The following is a 23660-nucleotide window of genomic DNA, read 5'->3' as shown; positions in this document are numbered from 1 at the left end:
AAAATGGAGTGCTCAAAATTTGGACATTTCTTAAAATACTCTATAAATACAGGCTAACTACAGACTTTTAAAAATGTCTAATGTCACTACCCTCTTTTACAATTGTTCCACCTCTCATACATGGCTAACAATACTACCCTTATGAGAAGACAAACAAATAAACAAGCTTCCACACCTCAGGAAATACAGTTCAGTCCATTCCCCCAAAACAGAGTGTAGTCCAACCAACCCGTGAGATAGGCCTTGCTTCCTGTTTGTGAAGATGCTATGAGGGAAAATGTTACATGCTTTACATTTTTATGTGTGTGTATCCCTGGAGCTCATATTTCTTAAGCTTCCAAACCAATCATTGATATCTGTGGGACACCAAAAAGACATCAAGCAAACAACTTCATCTTGAGAGAAAGCAACATCATCTTGGGACTCAAATAATTAAGGTGTTGTATGAGATGTCGTCAGATGGGAAAAGCTATTTAAAGCTGGTTCATGTACCAAGTCTCTTCAGTCATGTTTGACTCTTTGTGACTCTATGGACCATAGCCCACCAGGCTCCTATGTCCATGGGATTCTCCAGGCAATAATACAGGAGTGGGTTGCCATGCTCTCCTCCAGGGGATCTTCCTGACCCAGGGATTGAACCTGCGTCACCTGAATTGCAGGTGGATTCTTTACCCACTGAGCCACCTGGAAAGCCCCAAGTTGGTACACAGTTCAACACAATTCCTTTCAGATGTCATGATGAACTGCAGAGCATTTTTTGCTGCATTCAAATATTGCCCTCTGAACCAGGGATTATGTTGCCATTATGAAATATGTGGATAAGTCTTCTAATCTGTGCCAGTCTTACACTTAGAGCTCCTTACTGGAGGACATAGGGTTTGAAGTCACAATAGCATTCTGCCAAATACCAGAAAGGGGTGGAAATAATGATCCACCTTTGCTGAGAATAATAGCAATTGCTCACATTTGCTGATCACTTTGTATGTGCTGTGTACTATTCTGAATGCAACCACCCACACCTTTCATCTTTATAAAAATAAGTGAGATGATTATAGCTATGAAAATAAGTGAGATGATTACTGCTATGCAGCATCTAAGATGACTTAGACACTGGCAGCTGTAACTTGCACAAAGTCATAAGTGAAATCATTGATAGAATGAGCTTATATGCTGCTCTTTGGTTTTTGCCATCTGGCCCTGTGTTAGGAAGAGCAGAGCCAATGACGGTGCTGGAAACCGTGCTCCCGGCTCAATGCAGAGACCGTTTAATGGGTCTGCCTGAAGGATCTCTCCCAAGTCACTTCTTATCTGACTGCATAACCTCTCCTTCATCCAACAGTGCTTAAAGGAGAGTCTGTTGTGTGTGCCCTGGAATATACCAAGAATTCAAGAATTCCATGCAATTTCATTTTTCAGAAACAAGGATTCCTCTTATTCATTCATGTATTACCTGGTGAATTATCCCAATTAGAAAAGCAAAAACAAACTCCCAAAACTTAAAACATGAGTGCTGTGAAATACTGCTTTCCAGAAAGCCTGATATTATCTCTTTGTGTGTGTGTGTGTGTAATGAAGTTTTATTAAAGTATAAAGGAGATAGAGAAAGCTTCTGACATAAGCTTTAATCAAGATTTTTCCAGCCCTTGACATGACTTCTTGTTTCTCTCTGGTTTATATATCTTTTTTTTTCCCTCAAAAAATAAGGACTTTACACAGGCATTTTAGACTATACAGTGATGTTTTGAAATTAGATATTAGTGGATTGATGATCATAATATATCTATTTAGTATCTATTTTTGTTGTTGTTGTTCTTTGTATACCCTGAAAGTATTGCCAGTTTTAAAATTCATCTCCCTGAGGGAGAGAGTTCCATTACAGGAAGAATAAAAAGACATCTATAAAGAACAACATGGGCAGTGATGTTTTATATCATCTGGGCAAAATGAACTCTCTGCTTATCTATTTATCTAAGTCTTAAAGGCAAGGCAGGTATTTTTTAAAAAGTAATTTAAATATAAACTTATAATTGAATTCTATTTAATGATTATTTTAATAAAATATATAATAAAATTATGAAGTTGTAAGTTTTTGATGAACTATATTTATACAAATAAGATACTATAATTTTATTAAAGTATTGTATCAAAATATTCAAGGACATCAACAAGTTAAATTGCCTAAACTTTTTAATTACACATTTTAATCAAGTTGCATTTAAGAAAAGCTGATATGCTTAGTTGCTATATGATAAGACTTGAAAATGTCTTTGTGGTAACATCAGAAATTAAGAATGTCAGTGGTTTTAAAGACTGCATAACAAGCTGCTCCAAAAACACTAGTTTAAAAACAAAAACAAAAACAAAAAACAAAAAACTGCTGCTTATTGCATGGATCACTATTACATGAGTCAGTAAGGTCAGTACCCTCATGTGATCTTGTCTGGTGTACTTACGTGTATATTATCAGCTTTGCAGTCTCGGTGATCTAAGAAGGCCTCATACTCCAGTTGGGAGGTTGCTAAATGCTATTTCATGGAATAGGGGTGTAAGGCATATTGCTCATTATCCAATAGGCTGGCTTGTGCTTATTCACATGGCAGTTTTTCTAAGAGATTATGCAAATTCCAAGAGATTTTGAGAAAGCCACAGGGCCATCAGATGCTTGAAGATGGCACAATATCTCTTCAGCTACCTTTTATATCAGTCAAAGCTAGTCCCAAAGTAGTCTACATTCTGAATGTGGAGAGATTGATTCCACCGTTAATCAGAAGAGTAGAAAGCGGCGTGGATACCTGGATAACTGAAGAACTGGGATCATGTTGAAAACTACCATATTGGATAGCAAATCACCTTAAAAGATATAACTTCCAAAATTTTAGTCTTCAGCAAAATTACAAGGCAATCTAACTTTAATGTATTACTTTCAAAAATTTGAGGAAAGATCATTGTGAGAAATTGGCTGAAATATTTGTGTCATTCCTATTCCAGCACAAATTCTGACAGATTCTATTCCCATTTACATTCAATGCTCTCAAATATTATGAGTGTTTAGATCTTTTGACAGGTAGACATTGCAGAATTTATCTAGATATATTGAATAGAGAGAATAGTGTACAATTTATTCAAGCAAAAGTGAGCTATTAATGTTAGGTGAAGTAAAAGTTGCTCAGTCATGTCCAACTCTTTGTGACCCCGTGGAATTCTCCAGACCAGAACATTGGAAGACTTGGTGTTTCTGTTTTTCAATATTTATTCATTTGACTACACCAGACCTTAGTTGCAGCACATAGAGTCTTTCAGTTGCAGCACAAGGAATCTAGTTCCCTGACCAGAGATCAAAGCCAGGATCCCTGAATTGGGAGTGTAGACTTTTAGCCCCTGGACCACCAGAAAAGTCCCAAGATCTGGTATTTCTAATTTGCCAGATTGAATAGGTCTGGATGCTAGTAACTGCCTTCTTCTCGTATGTTGAATGTGGTCATACAGGCTACTGGTTTTCAACTCTTAGGGCCACTCCAAGTACTGTTTTTTTTAAAGCTAGGAGTTTAGTTGAGAGGGTTTCCCTTGTGGCTCAACTGGTAAAAAATTTGCATGCAATGTGGGATACCTGGGTTCGATCCCTGGGTTGGGAAGATTCCCTGGAGACAGGAAAGGCTACCCACTCCAGTATTCTGGCCTGGAGAATTCTATGGACTAGTCCATGGGGTCACAAGGAATTGGACACGACTGAGCAACTTTCACTTTCACTTTCTTTAGTTGAGAAGGATACAGACATTGTATTCAGGAAAGAAAAAAGAAACCTGATAATGTTTTTGACGTCTTCATAGGCAGAATAATAGCTTGAAATGCATGTTAGGCAGGTACTCACCATGCTTCCTTTTTGTATGTAAAACTTTCTGAGATCTAGTCTACCATTTTTAAGTCTCTGGTGGACTCTATCACTGGAGAAGGAAATGACAACCCACTCCAGTCTTCTTGTCTGGCAAATCCCATGGATAAAGGATCCTGGTAGACTAGAGTCCATGGGGTTGCAAAACAATTGGACACAACTGAGTGACTCAACAACAATCATAGCTGGTTATGTTGCCACACTGGAGCTCTTTTGAAAACACACTGGGAATATAGACCATGTCTTATCAACTTTCATTCATGCCAGATCAGATCAGATCAGATCAGTCGCTCAGTCATGTCCGACTCTTTGCAACCCCATGAATCGCAGCACACCAGGCCTTCCTGTCCATCACCATCTCCCGGAGTTCACTCAGACTCACGTCCATCAAGTCAGTGATGCCATCCAGCCATCTCATCCTCTGTCGTCCCCTTCTCCTCCTGCCCCCAATCCCTCCCAGCATGAGTCTTTTCCAATGAGTCAACTCTTCGCATGAGGTGGCCAAAGTACTGGAGTTTCAGCTTTAGCATCATTCCTTCCAAAGAAATCCCAGGGCTGATCTCCTTCAGAATGGACTGGTTGGATCTCCTTGCAGTCCAAGGGACTCTCAAGAGTCTTCTCCAACACCACAGTTCAAAAGCATCAATTCTTCGGCGCTCAGCCTTCTTCACAGTCCAACTCTCATATCCATACATGACCACAGGAAAAACCATAGCCTTGACTAGACGAACCTTTGTTGGCAAAGTAATGTCTCTGCTTTTGAACACGCTATCTAGGTTGGTCATAACTTTCCTTCCAAGGAGTAAGCGTCTTTTAATTTCATGGCTGCAGTCACCATCTGCAGTGACCTGCATATACAATATCCAAAAATATCCAAATATGCAAACACAGTATTTATTCTATTAAAAAAATTATTGTTGTATCATTGACTCAGTATTGCGCTCTGACCTCCTTGTTTCTCAGGCTTTAGTCTCCTGGATAAAACTCCAATGTTGGAATATGTCTCCTAAAACTCTGTCTCTTCTCTTTTCCAAACCAGGGTACATAATACCTATTTTATAAAAGTATCTCTCTTAAGGACTTGAAATTTTTCCTCTGAAACCTTCTATTATACTTATTGTTTTATATCTTATACAATTTCTACTTTGTAAAGTGCCCTACTATCATCACTGAATTTTCATCCCTTGAAGGATGAACACTATGTCTTAACTGCTATTTGTACTTTTTGTAAGAGGAAGGCATGTTATTATTGAGAGCCTAGTCTTCCATAGGTATTAAAAAAGGAGAATGAAATTAACAATTATTAAGATTACACAAGTATGCCACATGATATTTATGTCCTTTAACCTTTGTAATCAGATTATTTTGTCTAAAATTTTAAATGAAAAAGACTTGAAAGATTGCTAACTTTTTTCCCAGTAAGTGAGAAAGTTAAGTTTAGTATGGTTAAGCAAAACACATGTACTTTCTATTTTATGTATTAACACTTCATTAATAATAAATTTCTTTTTATCAACCAACTTTGCAGACACAGTTTATTTACATATCAAGGGCAAAATCTTCCAGAATAATGTTTATTATGAAAATATTTTAGAGTCCATGATGTTGGAGACTGTGTCCTTGACATCCTTATTTCTCAGACTGTAGATCAGGGGATTCAACATGGGGATGACCACCGTGTAAACACAGACGCCACTTTGATTGTGTGCCTGGAGAGTGTGGAGCTGGGCACAGAGTAGAGGAAGAGAATGGTGCCCAGGAAGATGCTGATGGTGGTCACGTGGGAGGCGCAGGTGGAGAAGGCTTTGTGGTGACCACAGGCTGAAGGCATCTTGAGGATGGTGACAAGAAACACATAAGACAGGAGAATGATGAAGAGTGTGCTGACCTCATTAAAGGTGGAGAAAATAAAAAGCAGCAACTGGTTGAGATAAGTATCAGAGCAAGAGAGGGAAAGCAGGTAAGAGAACTCACAGAAGAAGTGATTGATTGTGTTGAAACCTCAAAATGATAATTTGATAACAGTACAGGTGAGTATCAAGGAGCAAGCTACTCCCCAAGCATAAGATCCAACCACTAACGTGGCACAGAGTCTCAGGGACATGGCCACCACGTAGAGCAGAGGGTTGCAGATGGCCACGAAGCAGTCTTAGGCCATCACAGCTAATAAAAAGGACTCAGTCACCACAATGGTGCAAAAGAAAAAGAATTGTATTACACAACCTACAACTGAAATGGTTCTGTCTTCTACCGTGAGGTTCACCATGGTCTTGGGAGCAACGATGGAGGAAAAAGAAAAGTCCACAAAGGGGAGGTGGCTGAGGAAAAAGTACATGGGGGTGTGCACTTTGGGGTTAATTTTGATGGTTGGAATCATCCCAAGATTCCCCGCCACAGTGACACTGTAGATGGTGAAGAATGTCAGGAAGAGGGGAACTTGCAACTCTGGGTAATCGGAGAAGCCCAGGAGAGTGAACACGGCCCCACTTTTACTTCTCTCTGATAGAAACATGGCTTCTGTTTGTCAGAATCTGAATCAGTCCTAGAAAGAAAAATATTAAGGGAAATAAGGATGTAAGACACTTGGTTAACTATTCCTTTCCAAAGCTGGAAGAGGAAGCAAAGTGTCTCTTTTAGAACCTCTCTCTGTGTTTCTTACTCACGATTGCTAAATGTCTAAAATTTAAAAAAGATAATCATTTAAACTTTTCTTTAAGTAGCACAGTACCCTTATTGAAATTTTTAGTTTGAATTATAATTTCAACATTTAGAGATGATATGAAATCGAAAGATTTGGAAGTTATTTTAAGTGAAACCCTTCTATAACACTTTTAGGTCCTCTTGAACATTATAAATTCATAAAAGATTAACCTAGCCTAGTACCATAACTGATTATTTCAGTCCTAAAACTAGCAGCAGAAGTGAGAAAATTTTAAATTACACTTTGCATCACATGTTCACAATGTGACCCTAAGAATGACCCCTCTAATAGTTCACATCTGTGCCTTTATTGTTAATTCCACATGATACTTTAACATTTACTTTTGTTTCTGACTCAGTAAATCTATTGTCAAAATAAACCTTAGTTAATTTTTTTCAGATAGTGTTCTTCTCACCCCAGGGAGCCCTAATTACCCCACCTCATTGCTTGTGGAATAATAACACTGAACAAATAATAAGGATAATACAGTCTATGTCTTTATCAAAGACATGACAAAGCAGAAGACAGAGATCCTTGACTTTCCCTGTAACATGCAAATAAGGATCAATCTACACGTCTGTGACTGGAATCTTGATCCAGACTCCTGGAATTTTCCATTTGTCTAAAAGAGAATCTATGTTCAATGTCTTAGTACTAAGATATTCCATTTACTCATAATCATGTTCCAATTTGTGACAAACTAGTGATCTTAAACCTATGGGAAATTGCCCAATGAAAATGTACATATCAGAGAGCTATACTAGAAGGCAGCAGCAGGTGAGATGAGAAAGGAAGTTGAGAAAAATGTAACTAACTCTACTAAAGATTCTAACATAGAAATGTCCATAAATAAAGACATTTATTCTGTCCCTACATTACCTGTAAAAGAGAAAGATCAAACATTTAAGGTAGTACTTCAGTGTGATGATATTTCATGAGAAAATGCTAATAGAAAAGAATTGTATTTTTCTAATTGGTGACCAATGACTTCTAAAGGGATAGTGGTAAAGAATCCACCTGCCAATGTAGGAGATGCAAGAGATGTAGGCTCAATCCCTGGGTTGGGAAGATCCTCTGGTGGAGGAAATGGCAACCCACTCCAGTATCCTTGAGTGGAATATTATGTGGACAGAGTCGGGTTGGCTATGTAGTCAATGAAGTCACAAAGAATAGGACACAACTGAGCGACTCAGCACACATGCATGCACAATTGGTGACCTACACCTCTTAGACCCTACCATACCAGGACTTTTCTCTATCATTTCCGATAAGGTTGTCTCTAGTCCCATAACTCAAGAAATATATTTTATATGGCTCAACAGTGATGTCAGACCATAGGCAAAACTGAGACACTCAAGATCCCTATATCTTCCTATACTCATAAATTTGAGTATAAATTTTAAAAAAACAATCTATCACAAAGCTAGACATTCTAAATATAGCTGATTTGTCTAAGCCACGTGAAAATTAATATTAAACTAATGCTTTATTTCATCCAATGGATTTTGTGACCCAAATGTTATTTTTAAATTGCTGGTGAGTTTCTTTGGATTTAGGAAATATGACAGTTAATATCTTTCCTATATCTTTTTTCTCTATTTTGTTTAATTTTTGCTCTCAAGGCTGGTTTACATACCTAATTAAAAATAGTGCCTTTTACGTTTCTTTCACTAGCATTTGTTTAATCTCTGGTTATTTTTTTATTAAATATTTGTCTTTATTTCAATTTGACTACTCCTTCAAAAGTTTGTAGACACCAGATAATGCACCTCCCACAGATTCTCAGAGCTCTTCTAACCCTCCATTCCAGGCACTTGTGTTCAGTCACTCCATTGCTTCAGACTCTTGTGAATCCATGGACTGCATGTAGCTCGCCAGACTCCTTTGCCCATGGACTTTTTTCCAGGCAAGAATACTGAAGTGGGTTACCATTTCCTACTCCAGGGGATGTTCCTAAACCAGGGATCAAACCCAAGTCTCTTGCATCTCTTGCACTAGCAGCAGATTCTTTACCACTGTTAAACCGGGGAAGCCCTGTTGTTTTAAGGGCTCAGCTGAGCCAGTTCTCACACAAAGCTCTGTAGGCTGAGTCCACTTCCTCTTCCTTTACAGTTCAGATTGGTAACTTTCACAATGACTCAGTATTACTCAAGGACTCTCTATGTCTAAATGGTAAATTTTCCCTCACACTTTTTTTCTAATACCCTACTTAGAAAATAATATTAATTTTTGTTTAGAATCTTATTTTTGAATTTAATTTTGGTTGTGTACCTGTGGTGGATTCATTTTGATATTTGGCAAAACTAATACAATTATGTAAAGTTTAAAAATAAAATAAAATTAAAAAAAATAATTTTGGTTGGAAGGGGTATATACAGATATACCTGCTCCCTTCTGAGCCTCCCCCTCTCAGTCCCATGCCTTCTCCTAGGTCATCACAGAGTGCCAGGCTGAGCTCCTGTGTTTCACAGCAGCTTCCCATGATACCTGCTGATGGGTGAAAGTAGAATCTCTCCTGGTTGGGAGTGATGGATATAGTCTTATATCTAAAGTCACAACCTATGGGGCATAAACCCTAGAGACTGTCTGTTGCCTCATTCTCTTAAAGCCTTGAAATGATTAAAATTAATCACAATTCTCTGATGTAATTCTTTCTTGTGTTCTATAAAACCTGGAGCAGCGTTAGGGGCATTTCACATGAACATTTGTAGGTTAAAATCACTTCTCTCAGACCCTTCCTCACACTCATACTTTTTTACAATTATAAAAATTATGTAATTATAGATGAAATCATTATTAAATATTAATTTAAGGACTATAACATGCCAGGCATAACCTTGTTCCTTCATACTTTTACTCTAACATATGGAAGAAGTATGAAGGTCCAGCATTTAGATCATCATGATTCATTGAGAGTTAAAGCAGAGATATTTACTAAGTTAAATATTTAGTTTGGACAATGAACTGATCCCTTTAAAATAGCTGTTCTGTTTGATTGCACCACCACATCCATTCCATTAATTACTTCTGTTTATTGAATTATTGAAATAACACATATTCATTGTAGAAACCAAGGACTATAGAATTTAAATAAGGAAAATTAACACAGTATAAATAATTTTTATTAACTCAAGTGCATTTCAAATCTCACAGTCAAGTTTAGTAAATATGACCAACATTACCTGAAGTAAAAGATAAAGGTGAGCATCTCCAGTGGTGCAGTGTGGGCATCATTTATCCCTTGAAATGATGTGATGAGAAACTTCACCTCTGTGACATTCTTTACACAGAATCTATTATCTCATCTTACTATAAGAAATTTATTAAGCAAACCCATATCTGCAAGCATTCTACAGGATACCTCATCCATACTCCTTAAAATTATTGAAGCCAAAGGAAAAAAAAAAAAAAAAGGAAAGAGTCAAAATTTGTAACAGATCAGACATTAGGGAGACATGATGACAGTACAATGTGGTACCTGGATTGGGTCCAAGAAAATAAAGAGGGAATTAAAGGGAAAAAGCTGATGGAATCCAAGTAAAATTTAGATTTTAGTGATCATATTGTACTAATATTTATTTTTATTTTATTGTGGTAAGAACATTTCACATAGGACCTACCAAATTAAGATATTTTAAGTGTACAATACAGTATTGTTGACTACCAATATGATTTTTGTACAGTATATCTCTAGAACCCATTTAACCTGCTTAATTGATATTTTATGTCCATTGATTTGTAACTTCCTGTTTCCCCCTCCTCTTGCCTCTGACATCTATCACTCCACTTTTTGACTCCATGAACTTATACGTGGAGTTATACAGTATTTGTCTTTCTGTGACTGACATATTTCACTAAGCATACTGTCATCCATGTGGTAATTTACTGCATAATTTCTTTCTTTTTTTATGCCATTTTTATGTACATGCCACATTTTCTTAATCCACTTTTTGGTCCATAGACATTTAGGTTATTTCTAATCTTTGTTATTGTGAATAGCTCTGCAATGAACAAGGGAATGCTAATATCTCTTTTAAATCATTTTAGTTCTTTTGAATTAAATCAATATTTGAATTAAATAAATAAATATTCAGAAGCAGAGTTACTGGATTATCAGAGCATATATTTAATTTTTATACTATGAAAAGCCGCCATAGTATTTTCACAAGTATATTTAAGTAACAATCAGAAGGCAATTTTTCCACGCCAGTTCTATCATAATTCTTTATCAGTGATTTTTTTTCAGAGATTTTCAATTCTGACACCATTGATATTTTGGACTGGATTATTCTTTTTATGGGAGCTATCCTGTGCAGCTTCTCTGGCCTCTGTCCACTAGATGATAGTACATTCACCCCTGTCCCTGCATTGTGACACCAAAAATGCCTCCAGATATTGTCTATTGTCCCCTTGGGAGGTGAGGGGGAGTGAATAAACCACTGATCATCTTTTACTTGATTCTGGTAGATTTTCATGTCCTTCTAGTTAACTTATATGCAATTAAATATCTATTTCCTTACCTCCCAAATACTATTATATAAGCCACCTGTATTATCATCAATCCTGGGAAGCATGGTATGTAAAATATTTATCCTTACAATTTCTTCCCATTGTTTTTGTTTGTGGTCTTGTGAGTCAGCACTTGTTTTTCCCTGCCAGGCCAATTGGTGTAAACAACGGTGTAGGAATGGTGAAGAGGAGCTACCCCACGTCTGAGGTTAGGGACGGCAGCTGAGAGGAGCTACCCCACATCCGAGGTCAGGGGCAGGAGCCGAGAGGAGCTACCCCACGCCCGAGGCCAGGGGCTGCGGCCGGGAGGAGCAACCCCACCTCCAAGGAACGGTGGCTGCGCGGGTGCAGGAGAGCCTAGAGGAGCTATTCCACGTTCAAGGTCAGAAGGGGCGGTAGTGAGGAGATACCCCTCATCCAAGGTAAGGAGCAGTGGCTGCGCTTTGCTGGAGGAGCCGTGAAGAGATATCCCACGTCCAAGGTAAGAGAAACCCAAGTAAGACAGTAGGTGTTGCAAGAGGGCATCAGAGGGCAGACACACTGAAACCATACTCAAAGAAAACTAATCAATCTAATCACACTAACACCACAGCTTTGTCTAACTCAATGAAACTAAGCCATGCCCTTGGGGCCACCCAAGATGGGAGGGTCATGGTGGAGAGGTCTGACAGAATGTGGTCCACTGGAGAAGGGAATGGCAAACCACTTCAGTATTCTTGCCTTGAGAACCCCATGAACAGTATGAAAAGGCAAAATGGTGGGATACTGAAAGAGGAACTCCCCAGGTCAGTAGGTGCCCAATATGCTACTGGAGATCAGTTGAGAAATAACTCCAGAAAGAATGAAGGGATGGAGCCAAAGCAAAAACAATACCCAGTTGTGGATGTGACTGGTGATAGAAGCAAGGTCCAATGCTGTAAAGAGCAATTATGCATAGGAACCTGGAATGTCAGGTCCATGGATCAAGGCAAATTAGAAGTGGTCAAACAGGAGATGGCAAGAGTGAATGTTGATACTCTAGGAATCAGCGAACTAAAATGGACGGGAATGGGTGAATTTAATTCAAATGACCATTATATCTACTACTGCGGGCAGGAATCCCTCAGAAGAAATGGAGTAGCCATCATTGTCAACAAAAGAGTTCAAAATGCAGTATTGGATGCAATCTCAAAAATGACACAATGATCTCTGTTCGTTTCCAAGGCAAATCATTCAATATCACAGTAATCCAAGTCTATGCCCCAACCAGCAATGCTGAAGAAGCTGAAGTTGAATGGTTCTAGGAAGACCTACAAGACCTTTTAGAACACCCAAAAAAGATGTCCTTTTCATTATAGGGGACTTGAATGTAAAAGTAGGAAGTCAAGAAACACCCGGAATAACAGGCAAATTTGGCCTTGGAATACGGAATGAAGCAGGGCAAAGACTAATAGAGTTTTGCCAAGAAAATGCACTGGTCATAGCAAACACCCTCTTCCAACAACACAAGAGAAGACTACACATGGATATCACCAAATGGTCAACACCAAAATCAGACTGATGATATTCTTTGCAGCCAAAGATGGAGAAGCTCTATACAGTTAACAAAAACAAGACCAGGAGCTGACTGTGGCTCAGAACATGAACTCCTTATTTCCAAATTCAGACTGAAATTGAAATGAAAGTAGGGAAAATCACTAGACCATTCAGGTGTGACCTAAATCAAATCCCTTATGATTATACAGTGGAAGTGAAAACTAGATTTAAGGGACTAGATCTGATAGATAGAGTGCCTGATGAACTATGGACTGAGGTTCGTGACATTGTACAGGAGACAGGGATCAAGACCATCCCCTTGGAAAAGAAATGCGAAAAAGCAAAATGGTTGTCTGGGGAGGCCTTACAAATAGCCGTGAAAAGAAGCGAAGCAAAAAGCAAAGGAGAAAAGGAAAGATATAAGCATCTGAATGTCGAGTTCCAAAGAATAGCAAGAAGAGATAAGAAAGCCTTCCTCAGTGATCAATGCAAAGAAATAGACAAAAAAAAAAAAAAAAAAAACAAAACCAGAATGGGAAAGACTAGAGATCTCTTCAAGAAAATTAGAGATACCAAGGGAACATTTCATGCAAAGATGGGCTCCATAAAGGACAGAAATGGTATGGACCTAACAGAAGCAGAAGATATTAAGAAGAGGTGGCAAGAATACACAGAAGAACTGTACAAAAAAGATCTTCATGACCAAGATAATCACGATGGTGTGATCACTCACCTAGAGCCAGATATCCTGGAATGTGAAGTCAAGTGGGTCTTAGAAAACATCACTATGAACAAAACTAGTGGAGGTGATGGAATTCCAGTTGAGCTATTTCAAATCCTGAAAGATGATGCTGTGAAAGTGCTGCACTCAATATGCCAGCAAATTTGGAAAACTCAGCAGTGGCCACAGGACTGGAAACGGACAGTTTTCATTCCAATCCCAAAGAAAGGCAATGCCAGAGAATGCTCAAACTACTGCACAATTGCACTCATCTCACACACTAGTAAAGTAATGCTCAAAATTCTCCAAGCCAGGCTTCAGCAATACATGAACCATGAACTTCCTGAAGTTCAAGCAGGTTTTAGAAAAGGCAGAGGAACCAGAGATCAAATTGCCAACATCCGCTGGATCATCGAAAAAGCAAGAGAGTTCCAGAAAAACATCTATTTCTGCTTTATTGACTATGCCAAAGCCTTTGACTGTGTGGATCACAATAAACTGTGGAAAATTCTGAAAGAGATGGGAATACCAGACCACCTGACCTGCCTCTTGAGAAATCTGTATGCAGGTCAGGAAGCAACAGTTAGAACTGGACATGGAACAACAGACTGGTTCCAAATAGGAAAAGGAGTACGTCAAGGCTGTATATTGTCACCCTGCTTATTTAACTTCTATGCAGATTACATCATGAGAACCGCTGGGCTGGAAGAAGCACAAGCTGGAATCAAGATTGCCGGGAGAAATATTAATAACCTCAGATATGCAGCTGACACCACTCTTATGGCAGAAAGTGAAGAGGAACTAAAAAGCCTCTTGATGAAGGTGAAAGAGGAGAGTGAAAAAATTGGCTTTTAGGAAATGAAGATCATGGCATCTGGTCTCACCACTTTATGGCAAATAGATGGGGAAACAGTGTCAGACTTTATTTTTCTGGGCTCCAAAATCACTGCAGATTGTGACTGCAGCCATGAAATTAAAAGATGCTTACTCCTTGGAAGAATAGTTATGACCAACCTAGATAGCATATTCAAAAGCAGAGACATTACTTTGCCAACAAAGGTCCATCTAGTCAAGGCTATGGTTTTTCCAGTGGTCATGTATGGATGTGAGAGTTGGACTGTAAAGAAGGCTGAGTGCTGAAGAATTGATGCCTTTGAACTGTGGTGTTGGAGCAGACTCTTGAGAGTGCCTTGGACTGCAAGGAGATCCAACCAGTCCATTCTGAAGGAGATCAGCCCTGGGATTTCTTTGGAAGGAATGATGCTAAAGCTGAAACTCCAGTACTTTGGCTACCTCATGCGAAGCGTTGACTCATTGGAAAAGACTCTCATGCTGGGAGGGATTTGGGGCAGGAGGAGAAGGGGACGACAGAGGATGAGATGGCTGGATGGCATCACTGACTCGATGGACATGAGTCTGAGTGAACTCCGGGAGTTGGTGATGGACAGGGAGGCCTGGCATGCTGTGATTCATGGGGTCACAAAGAGTTGGACACGACTGAGCGACTGAACTGAACTGAACTCAACTGAAAATCTTATTTAGAGCAACCTGGTTGATTCTACTTCTCCAGAAGTGACCTTTTAATTCTTTTAAATTCAGTTTTGCTTAAATACCTGCCTATTCTCCCTTGCACAGTTTTACCCTGAATTGGCAGAAGCAGAGACATGCACCAAAGAGTCTCAGGGCCCCTCTGTCCTCACTCCCAGGAAACACTTGTTCAGGACACTGCTATGAAGGAGTTCAGCTGAGCCAGGCCCTTCTACATATCTTTCAGGAAAATATGCACTTCTTGTTCCTGATATGTAACGTTCACGGTGACTCAAAATTCCCCCAAGTGATTTCCCTCATGAGGAAATAACTGAAGCTAAGGTATCTGTTAGATACCCTACATGGGACTGTGGGAAAGGCAGCCCCCCTCCCCCTCCAGAGGACTTGTTGATTTACCGGGAAGGCTGAGTCCCATATGTCTCCTCCACTCTCTGTGGCACAAGGCCCTAGAGAGAATCCCTTTCCTTCCTCTTCAGAGGCTCAAAACAAGCAATTAAAGCTAATTATTGTTTTCTGATGCAATTTATATTTCTTGAAAACATGAGGAAAAATCAATAGCAGACTTAGAAACATTTTATATGAAAGTAAGTCAAAAGTTTAACTGTCACCTTCTCATTAAGCCCCATTATCATTCCCAGAGACTCCAAAACTGTTGCATAATGACATCACAGCAAAAGTTACGGGGAAGGCAATGGCAACCCACTCTAGCACTCTTGCCTGGAAAATCCCATGGATGGAGGAGCCTGGTAGGCTGCAGTCCATGGGGTCACTAAGAGTCGGGCATGACTGAGCGACTTCACTTTCACTTTTCACTTTCATGCATTGGAGAAGGAAATGGCAACCCACTCCAGTGTTCTTGCCTGGAGAATCCCAGGGACAGGGGAGCCTGGTAAGCTGCCGTCTCTAGGGTCGCACAGAGTCAGACATGACTGAAGCGACGGGGCAGCAGCCCCAGCAGCAAAAGTTATCTAGATTGCACAGTAAACATTTCTCTTTTTTAAATACATTGTTTTATGCTTTTAACTTCTTTTAGATTTACCAGGTATAATTGACAAACAGAATTTATATATATGTAAGGTATAAATTTGATGTTTTGATATATGTATGTGTGTGTGTATGTATATATATATATATATATATTAGATTTGTTTAAAATCACATACAATGACACAGACAAAATATGCAATAAAACTAGTGTTTTTCTTATTGCTTGCCTGTTTGCTTCTCAATTCATATATTTCTCAGCTAAATATTACCTAATGACCTAAAAAATTCAAAGGAAGCTAACAAAGAAACACTGAATTATAAGCTGTTGATGTTAGAATTATAAATTATAATTTTCTGTATGACAAAAATATCCTAAACAACTTCTAATTTCTGTAATTTGAAAGATAATTCTGCTTAGAATGTGTATTCCATCCAAAAACTCTAAAGGAATTAAACAAGCTACTGGAGTGGAACAGCATTTCAGAATATGCTCAGGCTCCCCTGTCCCTGGGATTCTCCAGACAAGAACACTGGAATGGGTTGCCATTCCCTTCTCCAGGGGATCTTCTCCATTCAGAGATCTAAGCTGGGTCTCCCCATTGCAGGGAGAGCCTTTACCGTCTGAGCCACCAGGGACAACAAAGAGGTGAATATGAAATTAACAGAAATGCTTGCTGCTGCTCATTTATGAAATCAAAACTTAGAAATAGAGTGCAAATCTCAAAGAAATATCAAAGTTACGGTATACGTTTATATACAGGACTTTCCTGGTGGCTCAGATGGTAGAGAATCTGCCTGCAATGTGGGAGGTCCAGGTTCCATCCCTGACTTGTGAAGACTATTATGATATTTAAAATATTTTAATATTTATAATATAATATAATTTATATATAATAATATATATTATATAATATATATTATATATGTATGTTATATATATCATATATGTAATATATATCATATATATAATTATATAATATATATAATATGTATATGTAATATATAATATATACTATACATATAATATATAATATAATATCTATACATAATACATATAAATATATATAATATATAATAAATTATGAATATAAAAACATATAATTATATATAAATATATAATGTAAATATATAAATATATATTTATAAAAATATATATATATTTATAAATATAAACATTTATAAATATATAAATATATAAAATATATGTATTTAAATATATAAATATATATACATAAATATATACACATAAATATATATACATAAATATATAAATATATTAAAAAGTATATAATATATAAAATATATTAATATTTTATATTAATTTAAAATTAATTATTTTAATTATTAAAATAAAATTAATTAATTTAAAATTAATTATTTTAATTATTAAAATAAAATTAATTAATTTAAAATTAATTATTTTAATTATTAAAATAAAATTAATTAATATTAATTAAAATTTAATATTTTAATACATATTTAATATAATATATTAATATTATTAATACCATATATATTGTTATATTATATTATATATTAATATACATAATATATTAATATAATATATAATATATATATATATAATAGGTATTATGTTATTATATGTGTTATATATGTATTACGTATATGTACATTATATGTATTATACTATATACATATTGTCGGGGTCCAGCCCCGGTGGATCCAGGGAATTCGAAGGGGAGACGGCATCGGTGATCAGGAAACAACAGCTTATTTAAATGTTAATTAAAGATATAAAGAGTGGTTAAATAAGGATAGCTCAGTGAGGAAATTCAGTGGAGAAAAGAGGCTGAATAATTCAGCCAGAAGGTGAGAGAAAGAACGACATGGGGAGACCAGGTTTCGGTGAACAAGGCCCACACTTTATTTTCCAAACTAGTTTTTATACCTTAAGTTATGCATAGAGGATAATGGGGGAAGGGGTAGAGTCATGCAGCAAGCCAGGCTTTCTTCCTGCAAACTTATGCAAAAGTTTGGGTGATTTGCATCATCTTCTGGCCCAGAGGCCTGTTAACATTTTAAGACCCTTTCTTCAGAAAACTTATTTTTCTCTAAAGGTGATTGGTCAGGAGCCACCCTCCAAAAGCATTAGATAAAGTTGCCATTCCTATATGGCAAAGATGTGGTGGGCTACAACAAGAAAAAGAATTAACTCAAGGGTCCAAGGTTACAAACATTAAAGCTACTACTTACACCAATTATATTAATCAATACACTGCCAGGGACACAGCAGGTAAGGGATATGGAAACTTAGTAGCAAACATTGGCCCAACAAGTGAAAAACCCTTCACCAATACAATTTCTAATCAATCTTTTAACTGCTCAAAGGAATCTGTATTTAGACAGTTTAGAACATCTCACGCCTCTCACAGTTGGGAGGCTCTGAACAATCACATGTGGCCGGAAAAACCTATTTAGGCAGGCTAGAGGACTTCCAAAGGAGTTTGTAGGTTGAAACACTATCACGCCCAGGAACTTTATTAACTGGAGCTGTAAGTTAACTCTTTTTTTTCAGAGAGAGGTAGTGGGGGACAGCTCCCCCGTAAAGTCAGAGGTGTAGGTGAGAGCACAAAGCAGTAAAGTAGGCAGACTCTGGTTTTGGGGGATAGATGCTAGAGAATTTCCAGGGGGACTCCTGAGGCTCGATCCCGCCTTTGCATATGCCGAGCCTCCTTCCTCATGACCTTTGCCACGGGTGTAGCTCCTGCTCCCGCATCTCCTCCTTTTTTATTTCTTAAAACAGCCAGATGCAGCTCAGTCGCGAGTGTATGAATGTTCTGACAAAGAATCCTGACAATACAAGGAAGAATGATTATGAGAAGCAAAATTAAAGCACCAGCAGCGACATAACCAAGGATATTAGACAGAATGTTTTTTCCAGAAATAAAGTTAGAGAAAGTGTGAAAAAAGTCATTAGCTGCTCCAGCGATGGTAAAATCCAGTCAAGAGTGTTCTAGGGTCTGTATTTGATTATGAAGTTTCCCTAAGTCCAGGCCAATGTCAGAGCTGTCCTCATGACCTTTGCCACAGGCGGAGTTCCTGCTCCCGGCAATATATTATATTATATGCATATTATATATATATATGTATATATTATAATATATTATATATATTATATAATAAATAATGTATAATATTTTATATATAATAAATTATAATATATAATACTATATTATTATAATATAATATATAATTATAAATATAATTATAAATATATATAATATATATTTTTATGTAATATATATTATATAATATTTTATCATATATTATATATAAGTATTATATATAATACATATGTAACATATATTATATATGTATATATATATTATATATAATAAATATATATAATATATGATATATAAGATATACTATATATAATATGATATAATATTATATAATTATGATTATATATATTTATATATACTATATATTATATTGTATATATTATATATAATAAATATAAATAAATAAAATAATATAACTATTATATAATTATATTATATATAATATAATAAAAATATAATATAATGTGTATAATATAATATATAATATATAATGTTATATATTATAAATATACTTATATAATATATATATTTTATATATTAATATAATTAATATATGGTATAATCTTTAATATAATATATATAATATATAATATAATATTAATCATGTTGTCTTAATAAAAACAATAAATTCTTATTAATGCTGGAAATATTTGAATATCATCATGCTGGATACAGAATGAGATCTCAAGAAATAAAAAAGCAACATAACACTCTTTTCAGTCTTAGTTAAGCATAGTGGTATTTGTATGTTTAGTCAGTCCTTCATTCACATATTCACTCATTTATTCATTTGATAAATGCTCATGAGAGTTCATTGATATCATTTAGCCACAGGGTATATACCTTTTCATATAATAAGAAATAGAGTAGGATAATGTTTCATTTATCTCTGGAAAGAGCTATGGTACATGTGGAAATATAAAGGACTATCAAACCATGTTATGGTCGGTGAACAGTTTGGGCCATTTAAAGAATTTCTTATATTTTGTTATAAGAAATATAAGAATTTCTTATATTTTGTTATCAATTTAAATGTTTACTTTTCTTGAACATGCTGCTGCTGCTAAGTCACTTCAATCTTGTCTGACTCTGTGAGATCCCATAGATGGCAGCCCACCAGGCTCTCCTATCCCTGGGATTCTCCAGGCAAGAACACTGGAGTGGGTTGCCATTCCCTTCCCCCATGCATGAAAGTGAAAAGTGAAAGTGAAGTCTCTCAGTCGTGTCCGATGCAGCAATGCCATGGACTGCAGCCTACCAGGCTCCTCCGTCCATGGGATTTTCCAGGCAAGAGTACTGGAGTGGGTTGCCATTGCCTTCTCCATTTCTTGAACATGCATCAGTTTAAATGTTTACATTTCTTGAATTTCTTATATTTTGTTATCAATTTAAATGTTTACTTTTCTTGAATTTCTTATATTTTGTTATCAATTTAAATGTTTACTTTTCTTGAACATACATGTCATATCATGAGGAGTTTTTCATCTGTATCAAGAACATAAAATGTAACGGTAATTTATTGCTGATACATAATAATATTGGTATGTTGGAAATAGTAATTAAATACCTACTATGCAAATAAATACCTAGTAAAATAGCATGTTTTTCTTAGAAATGTATGTTCTGTGTGATTATTCAGGACTATAAATGAAGAAGCTATTATAAGATGTAATAGATTCATTATAAATTTTGCAATCTTATTTATTATCTTCTAGATATTATTTGTCACTTTCAAGCTTGCCTAGAATATTAGAAAAAAAATAGAATTATATAATTAAATATATATCAACCTGTTCCATTAAAATTTTGTCTAGAACCTAAATTAGGAAACTAATACATAGTATTATAATGTGTGAGATTTTAGAGGACTATTATCATTTTAATTATGTTAATTATTTTTAATTTTCTTCTCCAAAGAAGTAGAAAAATTCATTGACATAAGTTCACTGGTCAAAATAGTAAATATTTTTTTTTAACCATTTCCCTTTATTTTGTATGCATCAATAAGTTCATTAAGACATTTTAGTTATAAGTACAAAGCCTCCCATATACCACTCTTTACCACCTCCATCTTTTATTCCCTTTGTGAAAACGTAAAGTCCTCATAGCTGCTTTAGAAACACAAAAATCTCTGATTTGTTTGAAAAAGCCTCAGTATGCATAGGCAATATTTAAAGAGGTTTTGGTAAAATAAAAAGTAGAAAGCTTTTAAAGCAGATGTAGAGATTCTGTCAACTTAGAAGCAAGGCCAAGATGTGAGCATATATTGGAAAACGATCCAACTTGGGTCATCAGTTGCTTCTTGAGGTTGGTCTAACAGCTGGAGTGTTCTTGTTATTAACTAAGTGTCCTTATTAACCAGGGGCAATTCAGCCCTGTCTTCAGGGTCCTCCAAAACGCTTTGTAAAATAACTACAATGGCCCAAATTAAGGAAAAAGCAAATAACTAGAATTGCTCTGGTACATATACTTTGCCAAGCCAACAAAAGCTGATTTCTAAGATGTTGGAAGGCCTTTTTAATTATCAAAGAGAATTAAAATTATGTTGTCTTATTTTTATTTCTATATTTAAAATATTGCTTTTGTTTTGAAGTATTTCAGTTTTCTCTGAAAATTTGCATATATAAGTTTTCAACTAACAATAAGAGACTAATACTTGTTTCCTTATTTTATATTTGCAGAATGTTGATTTATGTCTTGTGTTAGATGCTGTGGAAGATATGAAAAGTTAATAGGTGAAATCTCTGCCTTCGAAGAGAGTATGTTCTCTTTGAGGGAGTAAAGAAATGCATAAATGAACAATTAAATAGTAATGGAAGGAACTCTAAAAAAGTACTGAACTCTTTATGCTAGACTATGCAGATAACTACACATCACATTGACTTATGCAGACACAATAATATTTTTTAGAACATTATAAAAGAAAATGGAAATGGTGCAGAAAACATTCAGGTTTTTGAAAAAAATTACAGATTCGATGTCTGCTCCCACAACTTACAAGTTGACTTTACTTGGGTTCCCTGAAATAATTTCTCCTTTGCATGGTCCTTTTAGCCACTGAGAGAATAAAAGTCAGATATTAAGCTGGACCTGCCATTTTTTTTTTTTTTTATTAAGTGAGACAATACATATATGTGGAGGATTATGTAGACTTGGGGGCTTTTTCTGATTGTCTTTCTTTGCCAAGAGCAGCAGCAGAGGAAAGAAAATGGAGAGGAGTGGTGTAAATGTGAGTATTGAAAAGGTTTAAGGAAGTGAGGAAGGGTGACCGGATGACAGAATGTCCTTTAGTTCAGTGTTACTCAAAATGCTGGCTTATGAAATATTTAAACTGAAATTAGTACAGAAATTGAGAGTTAAGTGTTTAGAATTTTTATGGCAGTTTGATTGAGTAATTCTATGCTAATTTAGTAATAACTGGGGACTGACGGTCTGTGGTTAAGACTTCACCTCTCAATGTAGGGGTTACAGGTTGGAGAGTTACAATGAAGGGGTTGCCTGTTTGGGGAGGTAAGACCCACATGCCTTGCAGTCTAAAAACCAAAACATAAAACAGAAGCAATATTGTAACAAATTCAATAGAGACTTAAGAATGGTTCACATTAAAAAATATTAGTAATAATATTTTGAGGCTGTATTTTTACATCTATCACTTTTTTTTCTCTTTGCTTTTCTAATCATTTATTTTATTGAATTTTAAAGGGCTTTCAGCCTGCAATTGATTCTTCAGCTCCAGCAGTTTGGAAAACCCTGTTTTTACCAGAGTAGACATTTTAAATTTTACCAATTGAAAGTTGATCAATTAGCTCAGTGACTTTTTTTGAAACTAACATCACAGTTCCTCCTCTTTTTCAACAGTGATGTAAACATTTTATTATTGTCAATGTGATGTTGGCAGCAGGGGCTTTGAGGATTTCACGGCACCAGCCTGTCTATGACTGCTTGAATGAGGGACTTGCAGGAGACAGGGACATACAGAGATTTTTTTGCCACTGTCATAGATGCGATGAAAATCTTGTAAACAAAAGGATGAATGTTTAATAATGCAGAACATCACAGCAGCAAGGGAATAGAAGTTATCCAGCAAACAGCACTAAGACAAATGCCAGACTCTCTAGAATATTCACAGGACCAGGGTATACATTGCTTCAGCCTGGTTGATGCTGCTCAGGTAAACTTTAGTAGTCAGCATTTTCTCCCCTGATGACTTACACAACTCTGGCTTAGAATCTGGTAAATAACTTGGGGAAGTGAAGACCAAAGAAGAAATGTCTGGCATTAAAAGTAAATCAGGTGGGAAGAGCAAGAAAGATATCTACAAACAAAATCTGTTTCCTGCTCCCATTTCCTCCTACTTTCTGGCTGACTTTATTTATTTATTGTGTGTATGTGTGAACTTCCCAAGCAGAATTGATCTTAGACAACACCTGGATGATAGATGTCAGAAGTCTATGACAAGCTATTTTTGGATTTGGTGACCGGAAATCAGAAAAGTCAACAATAGCTAACAAAACTCAGTCTGTGTATTGCAAATACTGTCAATGAATGCCTGATTTTACGCCTTTATTTTTAAAAGAAAAATATAGTTGACAAAGTCATCTATTTGTCTATCACTTCTACACTTATATTTTACAAAGAATTTTCAATAACTTTAAGATGTATTTTTACCAATCCACTTTTTTAATTTGGAGATTTTTTATAGAC

At 36.1% G+C, this 23660-nt stretch overlaps 2 pseudogenes; both read right to left on the bottom strand.

Moving 5' to 3' along the window:
• The window catches only part of LOC109577400 (coiled-coil domain-containing protein 3-like), a 106189-nt pseudogene that overhangs the window by 36069 nt on the left and 46460 nt on the right, over window positions 1-23660 (bottom strand).
• LOC139180662 (olfactory receptor 5D18-like) lies at window positions 2106-6401 on the bottom strand (annotated as a pseudogene).

Source organism: Bos indicus, chromosome 1, assembly GCF_029378745.1.
Source record: "Bos indicus isolate NIAB-ARS_2022 breed Sahiwal x Tharparkar chromosome 1, NIAB-ARS_B.indTharparkar_mat_pri_1.0, whole genome shotgun sequence".
In the NCBI taxonomy this organism is placed as follows: domain Eukaryota; kingdom Metazoa; phylum Chordata; class Mammalia; order Artiodactyla; family Bovidae; genus Bos; species Bos indicus.
The sequence above is the reverse complement of the archived record's forward strand: the minus strand, read 5'-3'. Positions and strand labels throughout refer to the sequence as shown.